Consider the following 17,484-nt stretch of genomic DNA (forward strand, 5'->3'; position numbering starts at 1 on the left):
GTAAAATGTATACCATACTGTATCTCACTCCATATCCGAGCGCTGCCACGTGCTGGGGGTTCACGGTCGGCGGCCATTTTGTCAGGTTGCTCAGCGATCGAGCTCGGTATAACATAATGTGCATAGACCTCGCTTATCCCGGTGTAATTAAGCTAGGGGATTGTGACGCTCCTTCAGCATTGCCCCCTGGCCTGTAAAATGTATACCATACTGTATCTCACTCCATATCCGAGCGCTGCCACGTGCTGGGGGTTCACGGTCGGAGGCCATTTTGTCAGGTTGCTAAGCGATCCAGCTCGGTATAACGTAATGTGCATAGACCTCGCCGGTGTAATTGAGCTAGGGGATTGTGACGCTCCTTCAGCATTGCCCCCTGACCTGTAAAATGTATACCATACTGTATCTCACTCCATATCCGAGCGCTGCCACGTGCTGGGGGTTCAGGGTCGTCGGCCATTTTTGTGTGCATAGAACTCGCTTATCCACATAGGCCCCTGTGTTTTTAACTACTATATTGAGATGCACATTTCTAGGCCTACAGTATTTAATATACAGTAAGCAGCATTGTTGTTAGGCAATAATTGAAGAATTTACATACAGTACTGACATGTACTGTATGTAATGCTTGTACATCATGTCAGTCGCCCCTTATGCTGTACACTACTGTAAGTCTCACAGGGCCCATGCACTTCCAAGGAGGGTTATTTACTGTACTGTATCTGTTTCATACAGGAAACTAATTGCAGTCCATAACACTGAAGTGGTATTTTCAGTACTGTACAGTATACAATACTTAAATTTGAACATCAGGTACTGGATAGTAAACATGTACAGTATTAACTTCTATCATAAAACTCTTATACATTTTCAGATGTGTAAATTTTAGACTACAGTATTCACAAATGTTTTTTCTCCATACAGGAATTATAGTTGGACAACATGCCAGTAACTATCAACAAAACGATGAGCAAGATAATCGCCAACATGAAAAAAGAAAATAAAACCATCAAAGAGATCCATGCATGGCTCAAGGAAAGTGGCATTATAGTCACTTTAGAAACGGTGCGCTATCATGCATTCGAGAGAACAACGCCCAGATTTGTATTTCCTACAAAATGCACATGGTACGTACTGTACACTACTGTAATGTTTAAATGACTTGCTTTATACCATAGACAATTTTTTGGAAATAAAAAAAAACTTCATCTATTGTAACTGTGATTGTGCTGTTCATTAATTCATATTTTTCATACTGTATTGTACTGTAGGAGAGTGCAACAAATTGTGGAGGAACTAACTCGTGAGGATGATGAGCGTACTGCTTTGCAAATAAAACGAATTCTCCATTCCAAGTATGACCTGGACATATCGGCCACCAGCATCAGAAGGATGCGATGGAAAATGGGATGGACCTTTGGCGCAACAAGGTAAAATACTGAAAGCAGTATAAACCATACAGTAAATGCACTGTTAATAATCCCTTGATACGTGATATAACAATGCCATAAATCATTATACAGAGTGTGTACTTTATACTATATACAGTATGTGTGTGTGTATATACTGTATATATTCTATCCCAAAAGAGATACCTACTGTATAGGCACTCAGAGACAGCAATGAAGCATTGCCGGCTTATTGTGATGATTATATACTGTGTGTGCGTGTGTGTGTGTGTGTGTGTGTGTGTGTGTGTGTGTGTGTGTGTACAGTATGTATATATATATATATTACTCTGTATGTACCTTAATGTATGTACAGTTTAATGTATACAGTAGGTATATAATACAGTATACTGCACATACAGTCTACTGTATATACAGTAATCTGTAAATCTGTAATTTCATAACTGTATCTGATTTCATTATTTTTGGCTCTTCACAGGATATCTCCAATGATAAGAGATGTGAATAAAGAAAAGAGAGTGGAACAGGCACGGCGATGGATTGAGAGTGGTGAAACATTTGATGATGTAATTTTCACAGATGAATCGTCTGTTGCCCTTGAGCGGTTCTCCAGAATGTCATTCCGGAAACGTAACCATATCTCATTAAAACCATGCCCAAAGCATCCATTGAAAGTCCATGTATGGGGAGGCATATCACGATTAGGAGCTGGTCCCCTATTATTTTTCGAAGGTACAGTACTATACTTTATTCTGTGCCTGTGTTCTGTAAAAATACATGCTGTACTGTAGAGTACATGTAACTGCACAATAAAAGGAGTTGCTTATTAATGAACAACATTTTTTGATTTCTGTAGGGATCATGGATAAGACATTTTTCCAAGAAACAATAGTAGAGGAATGTATGGTGCCATTTGTGAATAAATATTACCCAACTCACCATAGGATATTCCAAGACAATGATCCTAAACACTCCGCCTCAGCCAAATTTATGGAAGAGAAAGGCATGAATTGGGAACGCACACCACCAGAGTGAGTATTCTTTCAACAGTGTACAAGTAAAATTTTGGATAGCACTCTAGTACTGTAAATTTATTTTTTTGTTTAATAAACAGTACAATATTGTATGTTTAATTTTCTCTATTTACTGTAATGTCATTAATTTTTTCTATACGCTTTTTTTTTTTTTTATATAGATCACCAGACATGAACCCAATCGAATTAGTGTGGGCTCAATTGAAGAGGTACATTAGGAGTGTTGCGAAGCCAACAACAAAACAGCAACTGTTGGATGGGATAAAGAAATTTTGGCTAGAAGTACTCCCACCTGAACATTGTAATAATTATATAAATCACCTGTATAAAGTATTACCTGTTGTAGTCGAAAGAAATGGTCAAGCCACAAATATGTAGTTCTGTACTGTATTTTCTGTTTAAAATTTTAAATTGGTGCATTATTAAAAAAAATTATAAAATTGCCTTTGTCTGATTATTGCATAAACTAATGTAGAATATTATACAGTAGTAATGTTATTGATGTGTATGAACAGTTATTTTCAGTTTTATAAGTCCTGAATAAGAGTACTGTACATTTTGATCAGTGCAGTACATGGAATCGGATGTTGTAATAAATACTTTTTTTTACATTAATATTGATGCTTTTCCAATAAATATTCAATTTTACAATATGGTACGGTACAGTACATGAGGGTACCTGTACAGTATGATACGTCATTATGGGGGAGAAATACTGTATCCACTAAATGTACAGTAAAATGTTTTTTTCTTATTACAAACACACAAATGCATCTCAGATGGAAATATGCTATACACAGCAGACAGCTTATGGTGACAGAACTTCCCTACTGTATCTCCACCCATAGTCGTGGTATATTTTAGATTGCCTAATGAGACACTCCTGCAGCATTGCCAATGATTCATGTAAAACCTGTGTGCAAACAGTATCTGTATTGAATGCAAAGTACAGTAAGAGTACAGTATACAGTATTATCAGAGCCATACCTGACCAACATGATGCCCTAGGCTAGATTTTGGCTGATGCCCTCTTGCATAGATGCTACGTAGTTCCGCCTCTAACCCTGCACCCCTTTCCCAGCACCATCACCCATTTTGTCGCTCCTACCCCCTATAATCTAAATAAGAACAATGTGCACATTTAGTGCCAGCCCAAAACAGTGTACAGTATGTTCTTGCTGGGAAGGGGCATGGTAACACAATAATACCCGAAGATGAAATGACACAACACAGTACTGCAACTTTATTCACATTATATCATGCAGTAGTGTCTCTATTCTCATTACATCATATCATAGTACCACATTACTCCTAACAGTATTGCCCCTTATTCACATTACACCCCACCACATTCATCTTTATTTACATTAGACCACAGGTTCTCAAACTCAGTCCTCAGGACCCCACACAGTGCAGGTTTTGCAGGTCTCACAGAATCACAAGTGAAAAAATTAGCTCCACCTACTGTATGGACCTTCTAAAATGTGTCAGTTAGTAATTAATACACCTGTGCACTTGCTGGTTTACCTGCAAAACATGCACTGTGTGGGGTCCTGAGGACCGAGTTTGAGAACCACTGCATTAGACCATGCAGTAGAGCCCTTTCCTTATGTTACACCAGAAAATATTGTAGTACACCTTATACACATAATGCCGCACATTAGTAATGCATTTCATATTTACATTTTCTGATTTAATTTCATAGAGCCGCAGTCACTCACAGAATATAGGCATGTACTGTAGCATCTCATTTTATTCAGCAGAAGCTGATTATTCCCGTTTTGCTAGTTTGCCGCCTCTGTACAGTATATTACAATAGAAAAAAGTTATAGTGTCAGTGAAAAAAGCACCTCATGACAGATACTGTACACAAGCTCATGTCTAAATACTGTATACTGTAAGCAGTGACATTAAGGGGTACAGTATATGCAATTGCGGTCGAATTCCGGCAGGAATACGGAAAAAATGGACACGGGATCCCCCATCTTTTTAGAACCAGCACCGGGCTCTGCGCCTGGTCCTGGTGCAAAAAGTAAGGGGGACAAAAAAGCGTAGGGGTTCCCCGTATTTTTTGAACCAGCACTGGGCTCCACTAGCTGGACAGATAATGCACAGCCGGGGGACACTTTTATACCGGTCCCTGCGGCCGTGGCATTAAATACCCAACTAGTCACCCCTGGCCGGGGTACCCTGGAGGAGTGGGGACCCCTTAAATCAAGGGGACCCCCCCTCCAGCCACTCGATTATCTCTATCACCCCTGTGTATTGTAGCTAGGGGATTGTGACGCTCCTTCAGCATTGCCCCGTAGCCTGCAAAATCTGTGCTGTTATTTGCTCCATAGCTGAGTGCCTCCTAGGAGCTAGGAGTCACAGGCGGTAGCCATTTCAATTGAGTCTGCCCTGCTATAGAATTGTATGTGTACCGCACTGTGCATAGAACCTTTACAGTATAAACTCTCCTGCAGCTTGGGGGACAAAAAGCATAGGGGTTCCACCTATTTTTTTAACCAGCACCGGGCTCCACTAGCTGGACAGATAATGCACAGCCGGGGGACACTTTTATACCGGTCCCTGCGGCCATGGAATTAAATACCCAACTAGTCACCCCTGGCCGGGGTACCCTGGAGGAGTGGGGACCCCTTAAATCAAGGGGACACCCCCTCCAGCCACTCGATTATCCCTATCGCCCCTGTGTATTGTAGCTAGGGGATTGTGACGCTCCTTCAGCATTGCCCCATAGCCTGCAAAATCTGTGCTGTTACTTGCTCCATAGCTGAGTGCCTCCTAGGAGCTACTGTAGGAGTCACAGGCGGTAGCCATTTCAATTGAGTCTGCCCTGCTATAGAATTGTATGTGTACCATACGGTGCATAGAACCTTTACAGTAGAAACTCTCCTGCAGCTTTGGCCTGCTTTATGTAAAACTTGTGTTTTGTCAGTTTGCTATGCGATCGAGCCCGGTGTAACGTACTGTAATGTGCATAGACCTCGCTTATCTCTGTGTATTTTGGCTAGGGGATTGTGACGCTCCTTCAGCATCGCCCAGTAGCCTGCACAACTTATGCCATTTCTCACTCCATACCCGACTGCTGCCTGCCACGAGGTGGGGGTTCAGGGGTAGTGGTCATTTTGATAGTGTGCTATGCGATTGAGTCCGGTGTACCGTAATACTGTATGCAATCCTACAGTAGCTTATCCCCATCGCCCCTGTGTATTTTGGCTAGGGGATTGTGACGCTCCTTCAGCATTGCCCCATAGTCTGTACAATCTGGACTATTACTTGCTCCGTAGCATAGGGCCTCTGTGGGGCAAGGAGTCATAGGTGGTAGCCATTTCTATTGAGTCTGCCCAGCTACAGAATTGTATGTGTACTGTACGGAGAATAGAACCTTAACAGTAGAACCGCTCATGCAGCTTTGCCCTGGTTTATGTGAATAAAAAAAATAATAAAGTGTCTGAAAAAAACTAACATGCATTTGTACTTAAGGAATCGAACCCGGGACTCTGAGTATAGGAAGCGAAACACTTCACCACTTCGCCGCAGACAAATGTATAAATCCATTGGTTTTGATTATGCTGTAATGGCTACGGGATTAGGACGATAACATACAGTACTGTACAAAATTCCTAATCTTGAGAGGCAATAGTGAACTTCTAACACACATCCATTTGCGACAGTGTACACTACTGGTTTTATGTTTTGTCTGCGGGACTTGGACGCTCACATACAGTATTCATAAAGTATTGTAGATGGATCATATACTGTATGCTGTACTATTTGCGTCTGTGTCGTATATACAGTACTGTATTAAATAATGCAGCGTAATGAGTATTTACTCTATGCAGCGTAATGAGACGCCTTAGTAAAGTAGTCCTTATTATATATTTCAGTATTGTATTTTACGGGAGACCACACGCATGCTCAGTGGTGATTGTAAAAAGCGACATCTGGTGGCTGATCGCAGGTATTACACGTAAAGGTAACGCCAAACGCTCTGTCTGCCTCCGTGCGATTAGGTACGCCTCTCTGTGACTAGGCGCGCCTCCCTACGCTGCATATGATCGATCGGGACAAACGCCTCAGCCACTCAAGATAAAGGTGGCTACATCTGTAAATGTTACCAAAATGTTTCTGTCTTCAGTTTCTTTGCAACAAACACTCAATCAGACATGGTGCAATTGTCCTCATATTGATTTGCACCTCACACAAAGTGGGAGCTATTTCTGAAACCATTACAAAAATTTGACTCTCACTCTACGATACTCTCTTTACAGCCTACTTAAAAAATAGAAAAATAAAAAGATTAGTTTCATCACAGATTGTCATTTAAAACATAAGAGTATTCAACACATTGTACTGTTGATACAAAATTAAGATACATCAGTGGCTCTGTGGTGCAATGGATAGCGCGTTGGACTTCTAGTAGGTTGTAGTTATTCAAAGGTTGTGGGTTCGAGTCCCACCAGGGTCGTTCTTTAGTTTCAAATGCAAAGATTTAAAGTTTAATACATAACGTAGACATTGTATACAGGAGAATTATTTACTATATATATATATATATATATATATATATATACAAAGTAATGATAGGCTGGTGACATAAAAATATTTTCAATGTAAGATCACCAATTACAATTCAATTTTCGATACTTTAAATCAATAACTGCTGATCAAAAATGCTTATTGTTATATTTAACCAGCAACCAAATTCAATGTTGAGTCTGCTCAGCTAGCTATGCAGACCTTGAAGGGTATCTACACTCAAAAAACATTAAATCCTTTTTACCTGTAATCCTTACATGGTTATCACATATTAGCTAAATAATTGCTTAAACCTGATATAGGACTTGCACTCGAAATCAGCAGCCGAAAACTCAGACAGGGATGTTGCATTCAAGAGGAATGTTGGAAAAATCTGACACAGGGTAGCAACATTATCATTATAGTATGAAATAAGATGAATATCTACACTGTTAAGCACTCTAAACATTAAATACATTTCAGAAAATATTTTGGTCTTTAGTTTGTATTGCAAAAAACAGTTACTATTTCACACAGGGTGCAATTGTCCCCACATTTTTTTGCACCTCACACAATGAGGATGCTATTTCTGAAATCAGTATAAAATTTTGGCTCTTACTCTACAATACTCTGTATATACATCCTACTAAAAAAAGAAAGACATAATAGATTTGTTTCATCACAGATTGTAGCTTTTAAAACATGAAAGTATTCTACAAGTTGTACTGTCGATACAAACGCTTGCTGCTTCAGTGGCTCTGTGGCGCAATGGATAGCGCATTGGACTTCTAGTAGGTTGTAGTTATTCAAAGGTTGTGGGTTCGAGTCCCACCAGAGTCATTCATTAGCTTCAAATGCAAACATTTAAAATTTACTTAAAATGATACATAACATAGACATTGTATATGGGAGATCTATATACTATATATACAAAGTAATTATAGGCTGTTGACATAAAAATCATTTAAATGTAAGACCAGTTACAAATCAATTTTAGATACTTTAAATCAATAACTGGTAATAAAAATGTGGATGGTTATTTTTAACCAACAATGAAAATATTATGTTGAGTCTGCTCACGTAGGAATACAAAGCTTAAAGTGTATCTACAGTACACTCAAAAATCATAAAAAATCCTTAGATGGGTATTACAAATAACCTACACAATTGCTAAAACCTGATATAGGACTTGCACTTCAAAACAGCAAGAGGAAGACTCAGACATAGCTGTTGCATTTGGGAGAAATGTTATAAATATCTGACACTCGATAGCCATGTAATTATTATAATATAAATTAATATAAATATCTATACTGGTAAAAATACAAAACCTATATACAGATGTAGCCACCTTTATCTTGACTGTTTCTCTGCCGAGACGGGCGTTTAGTCACGCTAAGGCGATAGCTGAGTTTAATCACCGGTAGGTGCGTTGAGGCGATCTAGATACTCATCATGCATTACACATCTCCACCACTGTGTGGCTAATGCTCCACTAATCCAGTACTTTCGATCGTACAGTATAGCGGCGGATTGATCTACAGCTCTGGCAATACTGTAGGCGTAACGGGAGGCGGTGGAAAAAGTATGGAGTACTGTATGTGTATGGAGACGCAACTACAGTAATTGTGTAAAAGGAAGAATGTACAGGACAATGTATAAACACCGTGCTTTTAAAATACATGAGCGTCTGGGAATGGAGGGCTACAGTAGCTAGCAGGAGGCGGTGGAAAATACCGTGCTTTACAAATGCGAGCGTCCGAGTCCTCTAAGGCATAAACCAACAACAATGGGGTGGGGGCCGGGCGCTGTTTGCAGTACTTTCACACATGAAATTGGGAGTCTCTCATGAGGCGTCGTGGGCTAGGGGTGAAGGCTCCCACCTCCCATGCTGAGGATCCAGGGTTCGAGACGTGATGTGCTTTCTTTTTTTTTTTTTATTGTAATAATACACTGTATTATTTTATCTACATTGTAAGACAGTCAATGGAAAGGTGCACACAAGTTACATATAAATCAGAGTACATCTGCAGGAGTGATTCTTTACGCTAAATGCAACTAAACAGCGGGAATGAAATGAGGGTATTCTGACGCTACTAACTGAGCAAAACAGTACTGTAGATCTTCAGCGTTTGTGTATTGCACATGACCTGAATTCCCTCCCTGTGCAGGCTCCCAGGGGGGAAGGGCGATGGGGGTAGGGGGAGACGATGGGAAATACTGTACTGTGCCTTTGAAATGCAATTACATGAGCGTCCGAGTCCACTACGGCATACTGTAAACCAACACCAATGGGAAGGAAATGCCAACCATTTTTTTTATGTGTTCCCGTGACATTCATTTAAAAAAAAAAAAAACATTTCTCTCTAATACATCCAATGGAAGGATGCACACAGGTTTCACATAAATCAAAGTACATCTGCAGGAGCGATTCTTTATGCTAAATGCAACTGCACAACGGCAATGAGTAGAAATGAGTGTATTCTGACGCTACTAAGTGAGCAAAACAGTACTATACAGTAGATATTCGGCGTTTGTGTATTGCACATGACCTGAATTCCCTCCCTGTCTACTGCATGATCTGTGCAGGCTCCCAGGGGGGAAGGGCAATAGGCTAGCAGGAGGCGGTGGAAAATACCGTGCTTTACAAATGCGAGCGTCCGAGTCCTCTAAGGCATAAACCAACACCAATGGGGTGGGGGCCTGGCGCTGTTTGCAGTACTTTCACACATGAAATTGGGAGTCTCTCATGAGGCGTCGTGGGCTAGGGGTGAAAGCTCCCACCTCCCACGCTGGGGGTCCAGGGTTCGAGACGTGATGTGCTTTCTTTTTTTTTTTTTATTGTAATAATACACTGTATTATTTTATCTACATTGTAAGACAGTCAATGGAAAGGTGCACACAAGTTACATATAAATCAGAGTACATCTGCAGGAGCGATTCTTTACGCTAAATGCAACTAAACAGCGGGAATGAAATGAGGGTATTCTGACGCTACTAACTGAGCAAAACATTACTGTAGATCTTCAGCGTTTGTGCATTGCACATGACCTGAATTCCCTCCCTGTGCAGGCTCCCAGGGGGGAAGGGCGATGGGGGTAGGGGGAGACGATGGGAAATACTGTACTGTGCCTTTGAAATGCAATTACATGAGCGTCCGAGTCCACTACGGCATACTGTAAACCAACACCAATGGGAAGGAAATGCCAACCATTTTTTTTATGTGTTCCCGTGACATTCATTTAAAAAAAAAAAACATTTCTCTCTAATACATCCAATGGAAGGATGCACACAGGTTTCACATAAATCAAAGTACATCTGCAGGAGCGATTCTTTACGCTAAATGCAACTGCACAATGGCAATGAGTAGAAATGAGTGTATTCTGACGCTACCAAGTGAGCAAAACAGTACTATACAGTAGATATTCGGCGTTTGTGTATTGCACATGACCTGAATTCCCTCCCTGTCTACTGCATGATCTGTGCAGGCTCCCAGGGGGGAAGGGCAATAGGCTAGCAGGAGGTGGTGGAAAATACCGTGCTTTACAAATGCGAGCGTCTCAGTCACCGCCCGCTACCCACTTTGCAAAGCTATTTCCTCGTAAGCAGACTTGCTGTGTGGATCGTAATTTGCTCTCTGTTTCTGCCTTTGAAAACTTCTGCTAGGCCCACGTGTTCCAGCTCATTGACACAGTTTCGTCATACAGTATTTGACCGGTAATTCTTTCATTTACGGTTTACAATTATTTATATACGTAAATGATGAATGTCCCTGTGCATTGCTCCCTGGCCTGTACAATTTATCCCGGTGTATTTTAAAATGTATACCATCTCTCACTCCATATCCGAGCGCTGCCACGTGCTGGGGGTTCACGGTCGGCGGCCATTTTGTCAGGTTGGTAAGCGATCCAGCTCGGTATAACGTAATGTGCATAGACCTCGCCGGTGTAATTGAGCTAGGGGATTGTGACGCTCCTTCAGCATTGCCCCCTGGACTGTAAAATGTATACCATACTGTATCTCACTCCATATCCGAGCGCTGCCACGTGCTGGGAGTTCACGGTTGGCGGCCATTTTGTCAGGTTGCTAAGCGATCCAGCTCGGTATAACGTAATGTGCATAGACCTCGCCGGTGTAATTGAGCTAGGGGATTGTGACGCTCCTTCAGCATTGCCCCCTGGACTGTAAAATGTATACCATACTGTATCTCACTCCATATCCGAGCGCTGCCACGTGCTGGGAGTTCACGGTCGGCGGCCATTTTGTCAGGTTGCTAAGCGATCGAGCTCGGTATAACGTAATGTGCATAGACCTCGCTTATCCCGGTGTAATTAAGCTAGGGGATTGTGACGCTCCTTCAGCATTGCCCCCTGGCCTGTAAAATGTATACCATACTGTATCTCACTCCATATCCGAGCGCTGCCACGTGCTGGGGGTTCACGGTCGGCGGCCATTTTGTCAGTTTGCTCAGCGATCGAGCTCGGTATAACGTAATGTGCATAGACCTCGCTTATCCCGGTGTAATTAAGCTAGGGGATTGTGACGCTCCTTCAGCATTGCCCCCTGGCCTGTAAAATGTATACCATACTGTATCTCACTCCATATCCGAGCGCTGCCACGTGCTGGGGGTTCACGGTCGGAGGCCATTTTGTCAGGTTGCTAAGCGATCCAGCTCGGTATAACGTAATGTGCATAGACCTCGCCGGTGTAATTGAGCTAGGGGATTGTGACGCTCCTTCAGCATTGCCCCCTGGCCTGTAAAATGTATACCATACTGTATCTCACTCCATATCCGAGCGCTGCCACGTGCTGGGGGTTCAGGGTCGGTGGCCATTTTTTGTGTGCATAGAACTCGCTTATCCACATAGGCCCCTGTGTTTTTAACTACTATATTGAGATGCACATTTCTAGGCCTACAGTATTTAATATACAGTAAGCAGCATTTGACTCTCACTCTACGATACTCTCTTTACAGCCTACTTAAAAAATAGAAAAATAAAAAGATTAGTTTCATCACAGATTGTCATTTAAAACATAAGAGTATTCAACACATTGTACTGTTGATACAAAAATATGATATATCAGTGGCTCTGTGGCGCAATGGATAGCGCGTTGGACTTCTAGTAGGTTGTAGTTATTCAAAGGTTGTGGGTTCGAGTCCCACCACAGTCGTTCTTTAGTTTCAAATGCAAAGATTTAAAGTTTACTTACAATAATACATAACGTAGACATTGTATACAGGAGACTTATGTACTATATATATATATATATACAAAGTAATGATAGGCTGGTGACATAAAAATATTTTCAATGTTAGATCACCAATTACAAATCAATTTTCGATACTTTAAATCAATAACTGCTGATCAAAAATGCTTATTGTTATATTTAACCAGCAACCAAATTCAATGTTGAGTCTGCTCAGCTAGCTATGCAGACCTTGAAGGGTATCTACACTCAAAAAACATTAAATCCTTTTTACCTGTAATCCTTACATGGTTATCACATATTAGCTAAATAATTGCTTAAACCTGATATAGGACTTGCACTCGAAATCAGCAGCCGGAAAACTCAGACAGGGATGTTGCATTCAAGAGGAATGTTGGAAAAATCTGACACAGGTTAGCAACATTATCATTATAGTATGAAATAAGATGAATATCTACACTGTTAAGCACTCTAAACATTAAATACATTTCAGAAAATATTTTGGTCTTTAGTTTGTATTGCAATAAACAGTTACTATTTCACACAGGGTGCAATTGTCCCCACATTTTTTTGCACCTCACACAATGAGGATGCTATTTCTGAAATCAGTATAAAATTTTGGCTCTTACTCTACAATACTCTGTATATACATCCTACTAACAAAAGAAAGACATAATAGATTTGTTTCATCACAGATTGTAGCTTTTAAAACATGAAAGTATTCTACAAGTTGTACTGTCGATACAAACACTTGCTGCTTCAGTGGCTCTGTGGCGCAATGGATAGCGCATTGGACTTCTAGTAGGTTGTAGTTATTCAAAGGTTGTGTGTTTGAGTGCCACCAGAGTCATTCTTTAGCTTCAAATGCAAACATTTAAAATGTACTTAAAATGATACATAACATAGACATTGTATATGGGAGACCTATATACTATATATACAAAGTAATTATAGGCTGTTGACATAAAAATCATTTAAATGTAAGACCAGTTACAAATCAATTTTAGATACTTTAAATCAATAACTGGTAATAAAAATGTGGATGGTTATTTTTAACCAGCAATGAAAATATTATGTTGAGTCTGCTCACGTAGGAATACAAAGCTTAAAGTGTATCTACAGTACACTCAAAAATCATAAAAAATCCTTAGATGGGTATTACAAATAACCTACACAATTGCTAAAACCTGATATAGGACTTGCACTTGAAAACAGCAAGAGGAAGACTCAGACATAGCTGTTGCATTTGGGAGAAATGTTATAAATATCTGACACTCGATAGCCATGTAAATATTATAAAATAAATTAATATAAATATCTATACTGGTAAAAATACAAAACCTATATAAATGTTACCAAAATGATTCTGTCTTCAGTTTCTTTGCAACAAACACTCAATCAGACATGGTGCAATTGTCCCCATATTGATTTGCACATCACACAAAGTGGGAGCTATTTCTGAAATCATTACAAAAATTTGTCTCTCACTCTACGATACTCTCTTTACAGCATACTTAAAAAATAGAAAAATAAAAAGATTAGTTTCATCACAGATTGTGTCATTTAAAACATAAGAGTATTCAACACATTGTACTGTTGATACAAAATTATGATACATCAGTGGCTCTGTGGCGCAATGGATAGCGCATTGGACTTGTAGTAGGTTGTAGTTATTCAAAGGTTGTGGGTTCGAGTCCCACCAGAGTCGTTCTTTAGTTTCAAATGCAAAGATTTAAAGTTTACTTACAATAGTACATAACACATAACGTAGACATTGTATACAGGAGACTTATTTACTATATATATATATATTTACATCAGTGGCTCTGTGGCGCAATGGATAGCGCATTGGACTTGTAGTAGGTTGTAGTTATTCAAAGGTTGTGGGTTCGAGTCCCACCAGAGTCGATCTTTAGTTTCAAATGCAAAGATTTAAAGTTTACTTACAATAATACATAACGTAGACATTGTATACAGGAGACTTATTTACTATATATATATATATATATATATACAAAGTAATGATAGGCTGATGACATAAAAATCTTTTCAATGTAAAATCACCAATTACAAATCAATTTTCGATACTTTAAATCAATAACTGCTGATCAAAAATGCTTATTGTTATATTTAACCAGCAACCAAATTCAATGTTGAGTCTGCTCAGCTAGCTATGCAGACCTTGAAGGGTATCTACACTCAAAAAACATTAAATCCTTTTTACCTGTAATCCTTACATGGTTATCACATATTAGCTAAATAATTGCTTAAACCTGATATAGGACTTGCACTCGAAATCAGCAGCCGGAAAACTCAGACAGGGATGTTGCATTCAAGAGGAATGTTGGAAATATCTGACACATATTAGCAACATTATCATGATAGTATGAAATAAGATGAATATCTACACTGTTAAGCACTCTAAACATTAAATACATTTTAGAAAATATTTTGGTCTTTAGTTTGTATTGCAATAAACAGTTACTATTTCACACAGGGTGCAATTGTCCCCACATTTTTTTGCACCTCACACAATGAGGATGCTATTTCTGAAATCAGTATAAAATTTTGGCTCTTACTCTACAATACTCTGTATATACATCCTACTAAAAAAAGAAAGACATAATAGATTTGTTTCATCACAGATTGTAGCTTTTAAAACATGAAAGTATTCTACAAGTTGTACTGTCGATACAAACACTTGCTGCTTCAGTGGCTCTGTGGTGCAATGGATAGCCCATTGGACTTCTAGTAGGTTGTAGTTATTCAAAGGTTGTGGGTTTGAGTGCCACCAGAGTCATTCTTTAGCTTCAAATGCAAACATTTAAAATTTACTTAAAATGATACATAACATAGACATTGTATATGGGAGACCTATATACTATATATACAAAGTAATTATAGGCTGTTGACATAAAAATCATTTAAATGTAAGACCAGTTACAAATCAATTTTAGATACTTTAAATCAATAACTGATAATAAAAATGTGGATGGTTATTTTTAACCAGCAATGAAAATATTATGTTGAGTCTGCTCACGTAGGAATACAAAGCTTAAAGTGTATCTGCAGTACAACCAAAAATCATAAAAAATCCTTAGATGGGTATTACAAATAACCTACACAATTGCTAAAACCTGATATAGGACTTGCACTTGAAAACAGCAGGAGGAAGACTCAGACATAGCTGTTGCATTTGGGAGCAATGTTATAAATATCTGACACTCGATAGCCATGTAATTATTATAATATAAATATCTATACTGGTAAAAATACAAAACCTTTATAAATGTTACCAAAATGTTTCTGTCTTCAGTTTCTTTGCAACAAACACTCAATCAGACATGGTGCAATTGTCCCCATATTGATTTGCACCTCACACAAAGTGGGAGCTATTTCTGAAACCATTACAAAAATTTGACTCTCACTCTACGATACTCTCTTTACAGCCTACTTAAAAAATAGAAAAATAAAAAGATTAGTTTCATAACAGATTGTCATTTAAAACATAAGAGTATTCAACACATTGTACTGTTGATACAAAATTATGATACATCAGTGGCTCTGTGGCGCAATGGATAGCGCGTTGGACTTCTAGTAGGTTGTAGTTATTCAAAGGTTGTGGGTTCGAGTCCCACCAGAGTCGTTCTTTAGTTTCAAATGCAAAGATTTAAAGTTTACTTACAATAATGCATAACGTAGACATTGTATACAGGAGACTTATTTACTATATATATATATATATATATATATATATATACAAAGTAATGATAGGCTGGTGACATAAAAATCTTTTCAATGTAAGATCACCAATTACAATTCAATTTTCGATACTTTAAATCAATAACTGCTGATCAAAAATGCTTATTGTTATATTTAACCAGCAACCAAATTCAATGTTGAGTCTGCTCAGCTAGCTATGCAGACCTTGAAGGGTATCTACACTCAAAAAACATTAAATCCTTTTTACCTGTAATCCTTACATGGTTATCACATATTAGCTAAATAATTGCTTAAACCTGATATAGGACTTGCACTCGAAATCAGCAGCCGGAAAACTCAGACAGGGATGTTGCATTCAAGAGGAATGTTGGAAAAATCTGACACAGGTTAGCAACATTATCATTATAGTATGAACTAAGATGAATATCTACACTGTTAAGCACTCTAAACATTAAATACATTTCAGAAAATATTTTTGTCTTTAGTTTGTATTGCAATAAACAGTTACTATTTCACACAGGGTGCAATTGTCCCCACATTTTTTTGCACCTCACACAATGAGGCTGCTATTTCTGAAATCAGTATAAAATTTTGGCTCTTACTCTACAATACTCTGTATATACATCCTACTAAAAAAAGAAAGACATAATAGATTTGTTTCATCACAGATTGTAGCTTTTAAAACATGAAAGTATTCTACAAGTTGTACTGTCGATACAAACACTTGCTGCTTCAGTGGCTCTGTGGCGCAATGGATAGCGTATTGGACTTCTAGTAGGTTGTAGTTATTCAAAGGTTGTGGGTTCGAGTCCCACCAGAGTCATTCATTAGCTTCAAATGCAAACATTTAAAATTTACTTAAAATGATACATAACATAGACATTGTATATGGGAGATCTATATACTATATATACAAAGTAATTATAGGCTGTTGACATAAAAATCATTTAAATGTAAGACCAGTTACAAATCAATTTTAGATACTTTAAATCAATAACTGGTAATAAAAATGTGGATGGTTATTTTTAACCAACAATGAAAATATTATGTTGAGTCTGCTCACGTAGGAATACAAAGCTTAAAGTGTATCTACAGTACACTCAAAAATCATAAAAAATCCTTAGATGGGTATTACAAATAACCTACACAATTGCTAAAACCTGATATAGGACTTGCACTTCAAAACAGCAAGAGGAAGACTCAGACATAGCTGTTGCATTTGGGAGAAATGTTATAAATATCTGACACTCGATAGCCATGTAATTATTATAATATAAATTAATATAAATATCTATACTGGTAAAAATACAAAACCTATATACAGATGTAGCCACCTTTATCTTGACTGTTTCTCTGCCGAGACGGGCGTTTAGTCACGCTAAGGCGATAGCTGAGTTTAATCACCGGTAGGTGCGTTGAGGCGATCTAGATACTCATCATGCATTACACATCTCCACCACTGTGTGGCTAATGCTCCACTAATCCAGTACTTTCGATCGTACAGTATAGCGGCGGATTGATCTACAGCTCTGGCAATACTGTAGGCGTAACGGGAGGCGGTGGAAAAAGTATGGAGTACTGTATGTGTATGG

The 17,484-nt window shown here is 38.8% G+C and overlaps 7 non-coding genes across 7 annotated transcripts; all 7 read left to right on the forward strand.

Annotated features, from left to right (window-relative positions):
* The first annotated feature begins 6,825 nt into the window (after positions 1–6,825).
* TRNAR-UCU (transfer RNA arginine (anticodon UCU)) lies at positions 6,826–6,911 on the forward strand. The gene is given in 2 exon segments: positions 6,826–6,862; positions 6,876–6,911. It is a non-coding gene; the product is annotated as a tRNA-Arg (tRNA).
* Positions 6,912–7,715: 804 nt separating this feature from the next.
* On the forward strand, positions 7,716–7,801 carry TRNAR-UCU (transfer RNA arginine (anticodon UCU)). Its single transcript is given in 2 exon segments — positions 7,716–7,752; positions 7,766–7,801. It is a non-coding gene; the product is annotated as a tRNA-Arg (tRNA).
* Positions 7,802–12,047: 4,246 nt separating this feature from the next.
* On the forward strand, positions 12,048–12,133 carry TRNAR-UCU (transfer RNA arginine (anticodon UCU)). Its single transcript is given in 2 exon segments — positions 12,048–12,084; positions 12,098–12,133. It is a non-coding gene; the product is annotated as a tRNA-Arg (tRNA).
* A 1,658-nt stretch (positions 12,134–13,791) lies between these two features.
* Positions 13,792–13,877, forward strand: TRNAT-UGU (transfer RNA threonine (anticodon UGU)). The gene is given in 2 exon segments: positions 13,792–13,828; positions 13,842–13,877. It is a non-coding gene; the product is annotated as a tRNA-Thr (tRNA).
* A 114-nt stretch (positions 13,878–13,991) lies between these two features.
* On the forward strand, positions 13,992–14,077 carry TRNAT-UGU (transfer RNA threonine (anticodon UGU)). The gene is given in 2 exon segments: positions 13,992–14,028; positions 14,042–14,077. It is a non-coding gene; the product is annotated as a tRNA-Thr (tRNA).
* A 1,652-nt stretch (positions 14,078–15,729) lies between these two features.
* TRNAR-UCU (transfer RNA arginine (anticodon UCU)) lies at positions 15,730–15,815 on the forward strand. The gene is given in 2 exon segments: positions 15,730–15,766; positions 15,780–15,815. It is a non-coding gene; the product is annotated as a tRNA-Arg (tRNA).
* Positions 15,816–16,629: 814 nt separating this feature from the next.
* TRNAR-UCU (transfer RNA arginine (anticodon UCU)) lies at positions 16,630–16,715 on the forward strand. The gene is given in 2 exon segments: positions 16,630–16,666; positions 16,680–16,715. It is a non-coding gene; the product is annotated as a tRNA-Arg (tRNA).
* The last annotated feature ends 769 nt before the right edge of the window (positions 16,716–17,484 follow it).

The sequence above is a fragment of the Pseudophryne corroboree genome, chromosome 4, assembly GCF_028390025.1.
Source record: "Pseudophryne corroboree isolate aPseCor3 chromosome 4, aPseCor3.hap2, whole genome shotgun sequence".
Lineage (NCBI taxonomy): Eukaryota > Metazoa > Chordata > Amphibia > Anura > Myobatrachidae > Pseudophryne > Pseudophryne corroboree.